The sequence below is a fragment of the Triticum aestivum genome, chromosome 2A (genome assembly GCF_018294505.1).
Source record: "Triticum aestivum cultivar Chinese Spring chromosome 2A, IWGSC CS RefSeq v2.1, whole genome shotgun sequence".
NCBI lineage: Eukaryota > Viridiplantae > Streptophyta > Magnoliopsida > Poales > Poaceae > Triticum > Triticum aestivum.
The window spans coordinates 389,806,638-389,820,459 of NC_057797.1; the positions used below are offsets into that span (position 1 = coordinate 389,806,638).

Genomic DNA, 13,822 nt, shown 5'->3' on the forward strand with positions numbered 1-13,822 from the left:
GCGGTTGATGTATTCGAACTTCTTCTCGTTCCGACCGATCAAGTATTGAATGTACGGCACCTCCGAGTTCTGCAGACGTTCAGCTCGATGATGTCCCTCGAACTCTTGGTCCAGCAAAGTGTCTAGGAAGTAGATGAGTTCCATCAGCATGACGGCGTGGTGACTGTGATGGTGAAGTGATCCACGCAAGGCTTCGCCTAAGCAACGCGAGAATATGACCGAGAGTGTAAACTATGGAGGGGGGCGCCGCACGTGGCTAGCCAATTGTCTGTTGTGTGCTAGGCGCCCCACTCCTCATCTCTACTCCTAATGTCTGAGTTGGTGAATAGTATCCATGGTTTATTTTTGTCCCACCATTTTTAACCGTTTTACTTCACTGGTTTTTTGTCTCCCCTCCCACCTAGAGATGCGCCATGTTTTCCCCTCGCAAGCAACAGAATCAGACGAAAAGAACCTATGAAAAAATCCAGTTAAGAAAAACGTCCACGACCCGCACGCATGAACAAGCGAGGCCTCCAGGGTGCCCTTGAGCGAGAACCACTCGCACGCATGACTCGCACAACATATCCCATCGCTGCCGCCCTCGCACTCACATCAAGCCACCGCTGATCCCTGTGCTACCTCGATGGGAGCCATCGCAAACCCATCCCTTCGCCGCCGCCCTGTGCCACGAAAGTCTCCACCAGCACCGCGACGGGCGTGGCCTCCACACGCGCCGTCACCGCCCCTCCAGATTTGGTCGTCGTCAAGGGCGTATCCATCCAACAGCGTCACCTCCCCTCCAGATCCGACCGTTGTCAAGGCTGTATCCATCCAGCAGTGCGCCGTCATCCCAATCATCACCGTCCACGGCGTCATCGCCCAGGCCTAGTCTGGGGCCGGCAAGACGTCCATGATCTCCCTCTTTGTCTGCCAGGTTATCGAGACCAACGTCCACGAGTAAGATGCCCGACCCTCCCCTTCTGCTACCATCGCTAGATTTGTCAAATTGATTGTTTGGGCAAAGAATTTGATTTTAGGGTTAACTTGTTCGTCTTGGATTTCCATCACCCGCTACAGCATGTATCATTCACGGAGTTTCATTCATGTGTCAGACCGCATTGGCTTAGCATAGATATTGTGGCTGGATGTGTGATTTCAGCATACGCACTTGACAGTATACGCTGGACGCACATGTGTTTCACCATCATTTAACCATGTAATGCATCAGCTTTCTATGATGCATATGCACTTGATTCAAAATAAATTTTTGGAACCTGTTAAAACAATACACTAGCTTTGATAATGTATATATAGCACTTGGTCTGAAAGAGTGAAGCTGAAGTTAATATCGGGTACACCGTTGATTATGTAGGGTGTAGGCATTAGCGACGACATGGACAGGGGCTTCACTGACAGGAAGAACTTGCTCATGGACCGCAGGACCATGGCTCCCAAGATCGACGACCTCAGGTATCAGTCGTGCCATTAGGGTTCCTCTCAAGAATTACACACAAGGTCCTGTTCCCGGTTCTGTTAACCTGACTAACGGCTGATTCTGCATGATTTCCCTTGATTTGTGCATGACACATCTTCATTCCTTTGCAGTTTCTTACTCGAGGTACCGACCCTGAGGTCCTTCTTGGTGCCACATGTGATTTGTGGGCTGCACTTTTGAATTTGGTATGATGAACTGGACTTTGTAAATGAGCACATACATACACTGAACTCCAGATAAATGGCAGCTGAATTTCAAGTACAGGGGACTCTTCTGCCCGATCACAGTTTTCACACATTAATAACTATATGGCTCCATCAGCATGAATTCATTTTTCGGGGGAAAATTTAAGTGCACATAGCTGCAAAGATGTGAAGACCCATATCGGTCTTGTTTGATATTCTTTGAGTTGGTTTAGATAGAGATAAGTGACCTCTTTCATGTCAAGTGCATGCGCCATTTACTATGCTCATAACTTGTTCTTTTGCTTTTTCTTGGATGCATGCTTGCATCCAATTCAGATTTTCCATGTGCACTTGAGAACTAATCATGCTTGTAGAGAGGAGAAATTGAGCAAGTTTTTTTAGTCTTTGATAGAAATTGAACAAGCTTCTCATGAGTTTTTTTATATACTTCAAGCCTACCGCTCATCCAGCTCTATGATTTCTCGGAATCAATTGGTTTGCAGTTTGGAGATATGCTTTATTGCACCAGATAAATATGTTATTGATCATGCAACGTCCTTCTTTTCTCATCCCTTTTATATTTTTATTTCAAATACTCTATGTTAGCAAAATCATGTTGCATGACTAGACCAACTATCTGGTGATACAGGCACTACATTAGCGATTGTGTTAGGAGCTAGAGTTCTGTCGGTTCTAGGGCGGAGACTATAGGGAAGAGATGGAGGAAGACGAGGCCGAGGGCGCGGCGGACGGCGGTTGGGTGCCGTCCTTGCGTGGTGGATAAGAGGCGGCGGCGGCGCAAGAGGCGGCTAGGGTTAGGTCTCCCGGCTCCCTAAGGGAAGCCGAGCAAATACTGATTGCTTCTTACTTCATTAGATTGATACATCTCCTCTCCTTATATAGAGAGGTTTACTTGACTCCTAAGCAAACAACCCTAATAATGATAAGATAATTGGGCTAAGCCCCTAATAACGATAAGATAACTTGGGCCACAGTCCACTAGGCTAAGCCCCTAATATGCCGGTCATAACACTTCTCCCCGCCTGCACAAACAGCTCATCCTCGAGCTGTAAGGCGGGGAAGCACTTGCTGAACTCCTCAAGGTGATCAACCAGCGTCAAACACCTCCGTGACAGCTGGGGCGGCCAGGTCGCCGAGCCCGGCGGCGACAACGTCCTCCTCAATGTAGTCTGCAGCCTCTAGGTAGAAGAGTCGGGGACAGACGTGGCCGGGCATGTAGGTCTCGTCACAGTTGAAGCACAACCCTTGGCGGCGACGCTCGAGTAGCTCGGCCGAGGTGAGCCGGCGGAACGGGCGTGTCGCAGTCATTGCAAGGGGTGCCGCGGAAGCCTGAGCAGGCCGACCCTGCGCGGGAACATCCGGCCAGGGTGGCGGTCCAGCGGCGCTCGAACGCGCGGGCATAGTACATGGCCATCTAGAGGTCTTGGGGTCCCTGTAGCTCGACGTCCACACACCTATGATCTGGCAGACAAGCGACGAGGAGTTCGGCCCGCTGGTGAGCCGTCACGCCGGACGCGTGGCATGCCAGGGCCTGAAAGTGGTCGGTGTAGTCCTGCACCGTAGAGGTGAAAGGAAAGCGGCCCATCTCCGCCAGCTGGCTCCCACGTATCGGTAGTCCGAATCGGAGGAGGCAGAACTCGCGAAAATGCTCCCATGGGGGCATGCCGCCCTCATCCTGCTCGAGGGCGTAGTACCACGTCTGTGCGGCGCCACGGAGGTGATAAGAGGCGAGCCAGGTGCGGTCCGACGCAAGCGTCTGTTGCCCCCGGAAGAACTGCTCGCATAGGTTGAGACACTTGAGGGGGGCCTCGACGCCGTCATAGGTGGCGAAGGCGAGCTTGGCGAAGCGTGGCAGTGTTTGAGCATGACCGACCTGAGTGTACGGCTTGGCGGTACGGAGCAGCGAAGAGGATGGCGTTGGTCCAGTGTGCACAGGTGGTCCGCAGGAATGCAGTGGCCCGTCGAAGCCACGTGGAAACCCGTGGAGCCAGAGGGCCCGTCGTACGGCAGGAAGGGCGCTGGCTGGTCCGCGACCATGGTGTAGACTGGCGGCGGTGACATCCCGGCCAACCAGGCTGGAAGCTGAGACGGCGAGGGCGGGAACCGCACTTGCTGAATCGGCACGCCCACCAGCGCGGTTGTAGTCATCCCGGTGCTGGGCGGCGGAGGCGCCGGCAGCGGAAGCTGCTGCTTCCTGGAAACGACAGAGGCGGCAGGCGCGGCGATGGCCGCGGCCGGCCATTGTGGCCAGATCGGGGCAGTGGCTGGGGCTGGCTGTAGCTGCAACGAGGGCTGCAGTGGCCCGACTAGCGTCACGGTGGCCCCGGGGTGCGGTGGCTGCCAGGGCTGCTAGGGCGGTGGCGGCGAGGACCCGGGTGGCGTTGGGGACGCGGCGAGGGCCAGCGCCGGTCACTGCGGCCATTGGGGCGCGGCGGCGGGCGGCGGCTAAAGCGGCCAGTGATGGTGTAGAGGCCCGGTCAGCGCCGCGGGTGTCGAATACCACGGCAGGGCGGCTGGCCCGGTCGCGGCGGCCAGCGGCCCGTAGTGGCCGGCTAGGTATAGCCGTATCCCCTGGGCAATGGTGACGAGATCGTTGAGGACCCCAGTGATCTCCGTCGGGGAGTAGACGGTGGCCGGTGGTGCGGTGGAGGGCGCCGTCATTTGGGTGGTGGCGGCGCCGGAGGACGCGACCAGCGGCGCAGACGGGGAGGGCAGTGGCGTGGTGGAGAAGGCCAGCGGCGCGGTAGTGACGGTCGGCAGCGGAAGCGACACGATGGGCGGCGGCGAAGACATGATCGGAACTGAGCTACCCAAGGTGTTAGGAGCTAGGGTTTCGTCGGTTCTAGGGCGGAGATTATAGGAAAAAGATGGAGGAAGACGAGGCCGAGGGTGCGGCGGCCGGCGGCTGGGTGTCGTCCTTGCGTGATGGAGAAGAGGCGGCGGCGGCGCAAGAGGCGGCTAGAGTTAGGTCTCTCGGCTCCCTAAGGGAAGCCGAGCAAATACTGATTGCTTCTTACTTGATTAGATTGATACATCTCGTCTCCTTATATAGAGAGGTTTAGTTGATTCCTAAGCAAACAACCCTAATAACGATAAGATAATTGGGCTAAGCCCCTAATAACGATATGATAACTTGGGCCACAGCCCACTGGGCTAAGCCCCTAATATGCCGGTCATAACAGATTCAGCCAACGATTAGACTTGCTTGCATGAAAAAAGGGCAATTTTGATGTGCTTGCATGAGCTTAGAACTCACTTATTGATGACTCACCTTGGAAACTGGTTTTTTAAAGGTTGGTTCATAATCAAGTGATTCCAAAAGCCCATCTGCATGGAGTTTCTTCATGCACTATACACCAATATGTCCTAAATGGCAGTGCCACAAATATGTTGCACTATCATTATCAACTTTGCATCCTTTGGCATCAATATTATGAATATGTGTATCACCACAATCAAGATTCAACAAAAATAGACCACTCTTCAAGGGTGCATGACCATAAAAGATATTACTCATATAAATAGAACAACCATTATTCTCTGATTTAAATGAATAACCGTCTCGCATCAAACAAGATCCAGATATAATGTTCATGCTCAACACTGGCATCAAATAACAATTATTTAGGTCTAAAACTAATCCCGAAGGTAGATGTAGAGGTAGCATGCCGACGGTGATCACATTGACCTTGGAACCATTCCCGACGCACATCGTCACCTCGTCCTTAGGCAATCTTCGTTTAATTTGTAGCCCCTGTTTTGAGTTACAAATATGAGCAACCGAACTAGTATCAAATACACGGGTGCTACTACAAGCATTAGTAAGTTACACATCAATAACATGTATATCAAATATACCTTTGTTCACTTCGCCATCGTTTTTATCCGCCAAATACTTGGGGCAGTTCCGCTTCCAGTGACCAGTCCCTTTGCAGTAGAAGCACTCGGTTTTAGGCTTGGGTCCAGATTTGGGCTTCTCTCCGGGAGTGGAAATTTGCTTGCCATTGTTATTCAAGTTCTCCTTCTTTCCGTTGCCCTATTTCTTGAAACTAGTGATCTTGTTAACCATCAACACTTGATGCTCTTTCTTCATTTCTACCTCCGCCGATTTCAGCATCACGAATAGCTCAGGAATATTTTCCGCTATCCCTTTGCACATTATAGTTCATCACGAAGTTCTAGTAGCTTGGTGATAGTGACTAGAGAACTCTATCAATCACTATCTTATCTGGAAGATTAACTCCCACTTGATTCAAGCGATTGTAGTGCCTAGACATTCTGAACACATGCTCACTAGTTGAGCTATTCTCCTCCATCTTGTAGGGAAAGTACTTGTCAGAGGTCTCATACCTCTCGACATGGGCATGAGTCTGAAAAACCAATTTCAGCTCTTGGAACATCTCATATGCTCTGTGGCATTCAAAAACATTTGGAAGTCCCAGTTCTAAGCCGTAAAGCATGGTGCACCAAACTATTAAATATTCATCATATCGAACTTGCCAAATGTTCATAACGTCAGCATCTGCTCCTGCAATAGGTCTGTCACCAAGCGGTGCATCAAGGACATAATTCTTCTGTGCAACAATGAGGATAATCCTCAGATCACGGACCCAGTCCGCATCATTGCTACTATAATCTTTCAACTTAGTTTTCTCTAGGAACTTATCAAAAACATAAGGTAGCTACAATGCGAGCTATTGATCTACAACATTATTTGCAAGTACTATCAGTACTAAGTTCACGATAAATTAACTTCATTAATCAAATTACTTAAGAACTCCTATTTAGATAGACATCCCTCAAGTCAACTAAATGATACGTGATCCAGATCAATTAAACCATGTGCGATCATCACGTGAGATGGAGTAGTCATCAATGGTGAATATCTCTATGTTGATCATATCTACTATATGATTCAGGTTCGATCTTTCGATCTCCAGTGTTCCGAGGCCATGTCTGTACATGCCAGGCTCGTCAAGTTTAACCCGAGTATTCCGCATGTGCAAAACTATCTTGCACTCGTTGTATGTGAACATAGAGTCTATCACACTCGATCATCACATGGTTTGTCAACACGACGAACTGTCGCAATGGTGCATACTCAGGGAGAACACTTTTACCTTGAAATTTATTGAAGGGATCATCTTATAATGCTACCGCCATACTAAGCACAATAAGATGCATAATAGATAAACATCACATGCAATCAAAATACATGACATGATATGGCCATCATCATCTCGTGCTTTTGATCTCTAGCTCTAAAGCATCGTCATGATCTCCATCGTCACCGGCTCGACACCTTGATCTCCATCGTTGCGTAGTGGTCGTCTCGCCAACTATTGCTTCTACAACTATTGCTAACTCATAGCGATAAAATAAAGCAATTCCATGGCGTATGCATTTCATACAATAAAGAGACAACCATAAGGCTCCTGTCGATTGCCTAATAACCTACAAAACATGATCATCTCGTACAATAACGTATATCACATCATGTCTTGACCATATCACATCACAACATACCCTGCAAAAACAAGTTAGACGTCCTCTACTTTGTTGTCGCAAGTTTTATGTGGTTGCTACGGGCTTCTAGCAAGAACCGTTCTTACCTATGCACAAAAAACCACAACGATGTTTCGTCAAGTTTGCTGTTTTAACCTTCTTCAAGGACTAGTCGTAGTCAACTTCGATTCAACTCAAGTAGGAGAAACAGACACCCGCCAGCCATCTTTATGCAAAACTAGTTGCATGTCTGTCGGTGGAACCGGTCTCATGTACGTGGACTTGTAAGGTTAGTCCGGGCCGCTTCATCCCACAAGACCACTGAATCAAAATAAGACGCTGGTGGTAAGCAGTATGACTATCACGCCCACAACTCTTTGTGTTCTACTCATGCATATCATCTACGCATAGCTCTGGCTCATGATGGTTGGCAAATGTAGCATGCAATTTAAAAAAAAAATCATACGCTCACGCAAGATCTATCTAGGAGATGCATAGCAACGAGAGGGGAAGAGTGTGTCTACATACCTTTCTAGACCAAAAGAGGAAGCGTTTGACAACGCGGTTGATGTATTCGAACTTCTTCTCGTTCCGACCGATCAAGTATTGAATGTACGGCACCTCCGAGTTCTGCAGACGTTCAGCTCGATGATGTCCCTCGAACTCTTGGTCCAGCAAAGTGTCTAGGAAGTAGATGAGTTCCATCAGCATGACGGCGTGGTGACTGTGATGGTGAAGTGATCCACGCAAGGCTTCGCCTAAGCAACGCGAGAATATGACCGAGAGTGTAAACTATGGAGGGGGGCGCCGCACGTGGCTAGCCAATTGTCTGTTGTGTGCTAGGCGCCCCACTCCTCATCTCTACTCCTAATGTCTGAGTTGGTGAATAGTATCCATGGTTTATTTTTGTCCCACCATTTTTAACCGTTTTACTTCACTGGTTTTTTGTCTCCCCTCCCACCTAGAGATGCGCCATGTTTTCCCCTCGCAAGCAACAGAATCAGACGAAAAGAACCTATGAAAAAATCCAGTTAAGAAAAACGTCCACGACCCGCACGCATGAACAAGCGAGGCCTCCAGGGTGCCCTTGAGCGAGAACCACTCGCACGCATGACTCGCACAACATATCCCATCGCTGCCGCCCTCGCACTCACATCAAGCCACCGCTGATCCCTGTGCTACCTCGATGGGAGCCATCGCAAACCCATCCCTTCGCCGCCGCCCTGCGCCACGAAAGTCTCCACCAGCACCGCGACGGGCGTGGCCTCCACACGCGCCGTCACCGCCCCTCCAGATTTGGTCGTCGTCAAGGGCGTATCCATCCAACAGCGTCACCTCCCCTCCAGATCCGACCGTTGTCAAGGCTGTATCCATCCAGCAGTGCGCCGTCATCCCAATCATCACCGTCCACGGCGTCATCGCCCAGGCCTAGTCTGGGGCCGGCAAGACGTCCATGATCTCCCTCTTTGTCTGCCAGGTTATCGAGACCAACGTCCACGAGTAAGATGCCCGACCCTCCCCTTCTGCTACCATCGCTAGATTTGTCAAATTGATTGTTTGGGCAAAGAATTTGATTTTAGGGTTAACTTGTTCGTCTTGGATTTCCATCACCCGCTACAGCATGTCTCATTCACGGAGTTTCATTCATGTGTCAGACCGCATTGGCTTAGCATAGATATTGTGGCTGGATGTGTGATTTCAGCATACGCACTTGACAGTATACGCTGGACGCACATGTGTTTCACCATCATTTAACCATGTAATGCATCAGCTTTCTATGATGCATATGCACTTGATTCAAAATAAATTTTTGGAACCTGTTAAAACAATACACTAGCTTTGATAATGTATATATAGCACTTGGTCTGAAAGAGTGAAGCTGAAGTTAATATCGGGTACACCGTTGATTATGTAGGGTGTAGGCATTAGCGACGACATGGACAGGGGCTTCACTGACAGGAAGAACTTGCTCATGGACCGCAGGACCATGGCTCCCAAGATCGACGACCTCAGGTATCAGTCGTGCCATTAGGGTTCCTCTCAAGAATTACACACAAGGTCCTGTTCCCGGTTCTGTTAACCTGACTAACGGCTGATTCTGCATGATTTCCCTTGATTTGTGCATGACACATCTTCATTCCTTTGCAGTTTCTTACTCGAGGTACCGACCCTGAGGTCCTTCTTGGTGCCACATGTGATTTGTGGGCTGCACTTTTGAATTTGGTATGATGAACTGGACTTTGTAAATGAGCACATACATACACTGAACTCCAGATAAATGGCAGCTGAATTTCAAGTACAGGGGACTCTTCTGCCCGATCACAGTTTTCACACATTAATAACTATATGGCTCCATCAGCATGAATTCATTTTTCGGGGGAAAATTTAAGTGCACATAGCTGCAAAGATGTGAAGACCCATATCGGTCTTGTTTGATATTCTTTGAGTTGGTTTAGATAGAGATAAGTGACCTCTTTCATGTCAAGTGCATGCGCCATTTACTATGCTCATAACTTGTTCTTTTGCTTTTTCTTGGATGCATGCTTGCATCCAATTCAGATTTTCCATGTGCACTTGAGAACTAATCATGCTTGTAGAGAGGAGAAATTGAGCAAGTTTTTTTAGTCTTTGATAGAAATTGAACAAGCTTCTCATGAGTTTTTTTATATACTTCAAGCCTACCGCTCATCCAGCTCTATGATTTCTCGGAATCAATTGGTTTGCAGTTTGGAGATATGCTTTATTGCACCAGATAAATATGTTATTGATCATGCAACGTCCTTCTTTTCTCATCCCTTTTATATTTTTATTTCAAATACTCTATGTTAGCAAAATCATGTTGCATGACTAGACCAACTATCTGGTGATACAGGCACTACATTAGCGATTGTGTTAGGAGCTAGAGTTCTGTCGGTTCTAGGGCGGAGACTATAGGGAAGAGATGGAGGAAGACGAGGCCGAGGGCGCGGCGGACGGCGGTTGGGTGCCGTCCTTGCGTGGTGGATAAGAGGCGGCGGCGGCGCAAGAGGCGGCTAGGGTTAGGTCTCCCGGCTCCCTAAGGGAAGCCGAGCAAATACTGATTGCTTCTTACTTCATTAGATTGATACATCTCCTCTCCTTATATAGAGAGGTTTACTTGACTCCTAAGCAAACAACCCTAATAATGATAAGATAATTGGGCTAAGCCCCTAATAACGATAAGATAACTTGGGCCACAGTCCACTAGGCTAAGCCCCTAATATGCCGGTCATAACACTTCTCCCCGCCTGCACAAACAGCTCGTCCTCGAGCTGTAAGGCGGGGAAGCACTTGCTGAACTCCTCAAGGTGATCAACCAGCGTCAAACACCTCCGTGACAGCTGGGGCGGCCAGGTCGCCGAGCCCGGCGGCGACAACGTCCTCCTCAATGTAGTCTGCAGCCTCTAGGTAGAAGAGTCGGGGACAGACGTGGCCGGGCATGTAGGTCTCGTCACAGTTGAAGCACAACCCTTGGCGGCGACGCTCGAGTAGCTCGGCCGAGGTGAGCCGGCGGAACGGGCGTGTCGCAGTCATTGCAAGGGGTGCCGCGGAAGCCTGAGCAGGCCGACCCTGCGCGGGAACATCCGGCCAGGGTGGCGGTCCAGCGGCGCTCGAACGCGCGGGCATAGTACATGGCCATCTGGAGGTCTTGGGGTCCCTGTAGCTCGACGTCCACACACCTATGATCTGGCAGACAAGCGACGAGGAGTTCGGCCCGCTGGTGAGCCGTCACGCCGGACGCGTGGCATGCCAGGGCCTGAAAGTGGTCGGTGTAGTCCTGCACCGTAGAGGTGAAAGGAAAGCGGCCCATCTCCGCCAGCTGGCTCCCACGTATCGGTAGTCCGAATCGGAGGAGGCAGAACTCGCGAAAATGCTCCCATGGGGGCATGCCGCCCTCATCCTGCTCGAGGGCGTAGTACCACGTCTGTGCGGCGCCACGGAGGTGATAAGAGGCGAGCCAGGTGCGGTCCGACGCAAGCGTCTGTTGCCCCCGGAAGAACTGCTCGCATAGGTTGAGACACTTGAGGGGGGCCTCGACGCCGTCATAGGTGGCGAAGGCGAGCTTGGCGAAGCGTGGCAGTGTTTGAGCATGACCGACCTGAGTGTACGGCTTGGCGGTACGGAGCAGCGAAGAGGATGGCGTTGGTCCAGTGTGCACAGGTGGTCCGCAGGAATGCAGTGGCCCGTCGAAGCCAGCGTGGAAACCCGTGGAGCCAGAGGGCCCGTCGTACGGCAGGAAGGGCGCTGGCTGGTCCGCGACCATGGTGTAGACTGGCGGCGGTGACATCCCGGCCAACCAGGCTGGAAGCTGAGACGGCGAGGGCGGGAACCGCACTTGCTGAATCGGCACGCCCACCAGCGCGGTTGTAGTCATCCCGGTGCTGGGCGGCGGAGGCGCCGGCAGCGGCAGCTGCTGCTTCCTGGAAACGACAGAGGCGGCAGGCGCGGCGATGGCCGCGGCCGGCCATTGTGGCCAGATCGGGGCAGTGGCTGGGGCTGGCTGTAGCTGCAACGAGGGCTGCAGTGGCCCGACCAGCGTCATGGTGGCCCCGGGGTGCGGTGGCTGCCAGGGCTGCTAGGGCGGTGGCGGCGAGGACCCGGGTGGCGTTGGGGACGCGGCGAGGGCCAGCGCCGGTCACTGCGGCCATTGGGGCGCGGCGGCGGGCGGCGGCTAAAGCGGCCAGTGATGGTGTAGAGGCCCGGTCAGCGCCGCGGGTGTCGAATACCACGGCAGGGCGGCTGGCCCGGTCGCGGCGGCCAGCGGCCCGTAGTGGCCGGCTAGGTATAGCCGTATCCCCTGGGCAATGGTGACGAGATCGTTGAGGACCCCAGTGATCTCCGTCGGGGAGTAGACGGTGGCCGGTGGTGCGGTGGAGGGCGCCGTCATTTGGGTGGTGGCGGCGCCGGAGGACGCGACCAGCGGCGCAGACGGGGAGGGCAGTGGCGTGGTGGAGAAGGCCAGCGGCGCGGTAGTGACGGTCGGCAGCGGAAGCGACACGATGGGCGGCGGCGAAGACATGATCGGAACTGAGCTACCCAAGGTGTTAGGAGCTAGGGTTTCGTCGGTTCTAGGGCGGAGACTATAGGAAAAAGATGGAGGAAGACGAGGCCGAGGGTGCGGCGGCCGGCGGCTGGGTGTCGTCCTTGCGTGATGGAGAAGAGGCGGCGGCGGCGCAAGAGGCGGCTAGAGTTAGGTCTCTCGGCTCCCTAAGGGAAGCCGAGCAAATACTGATTGCTTCTTACTTGATTAGATTGATACATCTCGTCTCCTTATATAGAGAGGTCTAGTTGATTCCTAAGCAAACAACCCTAATAACGATAAGATAATTGGGCTAAGCCCCTAATAACGATATGATAACTTGGGCCACAGCCCACTGGGCTAAGCCCCTAATATGCCGGTCATAACAGATTCAGCCAACGATTAGACTTGCTTGCATGAAAAAAGGGCAATTTTGATGTGCTTGGAACTCACTTATCCGCCGAGCTCCCTCCCGGATCCCCGCGCCTCCGTGCGCCCTCCCTGGATCGCCCCGTCGGCCTCCGGGATCCCGCCGTAATCCCGTGCGTCGCCGGACTATCGGATCACGCGGCCACCCCCGCGCGGCGCTGGTCTTCGAGATCCCATCGCCACCCCCGCGCGCGGCCAATCTCTGGCCAACCCCGCGCACCGCCGCCTCCGGCAACCCCGATCTCCGTACGCCCCCGCAACCCTAGGCGTCACCGCCCCCGGAATCCCTGCGCACCTTCACCTCCTACCGGATCCCTGGCGGAGCTAGCCGCGGCAACCCCCATGTTCCTCTGCTCGCCACTGCACTGGAGACCAACACAAAGCCGCCACTCCGAGGACCCTCTCAAACCTGGACGACGACGTCGCTCCCCTGCCCTAGTGCTTCTTCCTCCACGCATGCCATCTTTCCTTGCCGGAGCCGACGTGGGCCGCCACCTCATCCCGACGGCCAGATGCCACCCACCCCACCATCCTAGCCAGCCACATTGACCTTCTCACAAGGTCCACCTTGACCTTCCCGGGGAAGGTTCATCCATGGAGCTGCCGCTCCCGCCCCTCCACCACCGCGTCGTGACTGGCTCGCTATGCACCTCCACCCTCCGTCACCAGTGCACTTCAACTGCATGAAGCTTCCAGCACACGGTCTCGACCTGCCCTTCCAGTGCCAAGCTTCCCTTATGCGCCGTCGGCTACCACTTGCAGCAGTATGGCTACTTCCCTCCCCGTTGTGACAGCAGCAAGTGGCCGCTCGTCCGTTGGCCTGCTCTTGGTCGTTGTATTCAGAAAATTTCAGATAAACTAACTGAACTCATATGCTGCTTCGTCCAAAATACCGTGAATTTGTGCTACTAGTTACTAAAAAGTTCAGAAAATGATTTCCCAACAAACACACACAGAAGTTCAGGTTGTCATGTGTTGTTAGTTCAGAAAGTCCCCCGTGCACAGATCCAGCGGTGCTTTTGTCTACATCGGCCACCACGTCTGTGACCCCCCACCATCCGACGGCAAGGACAGTGAGCCATCGAAGTTGGCGCAACACCCTGATGGAAGCTGAGTCACCACCCCTATGTATCGGCCTTCTTCCATCTCCCGGCGCCCTCACCAACA

General features: G+C 52.5%; 2 long non-coding RNA genes across 2 annotated transcripts; both read left to right on the forward strand.

The window, feature by feature from the left end:
- Window positions 1-483: 483 nt before the first annotated feature.
- LOC123185296 (uncharacterized) lies at window positions 484-1,943 on the forward strand. The gene is made up of 3 exons (XR_006493301.1): window positions 484-939; window positions 1,355-1,452; window positions 1,588-1,943. It is a non-coding gene; the product is annotated as an uncharacterized lncRNA (long non-coding RNA).
- A 6,474-nt stretch (window positions 1,944-8,417) lies between these two features.
- LOC123185297 (uncharacterized) lies at window positions 8,418-9,692 on the forward strand. The gene is made up of 3 exons (XR_006493303.1): window positions 8,418-8,688; window positions 9,104-9,201; window positions 9,337-9,692. It is a non-coding gene; the product is annotated as an uncharacterized lncRNA (long non-coding RNA).
- The last annotated feature ends 4,130 nt before the right edge of the window (window positions 9,693-13,822 follow it).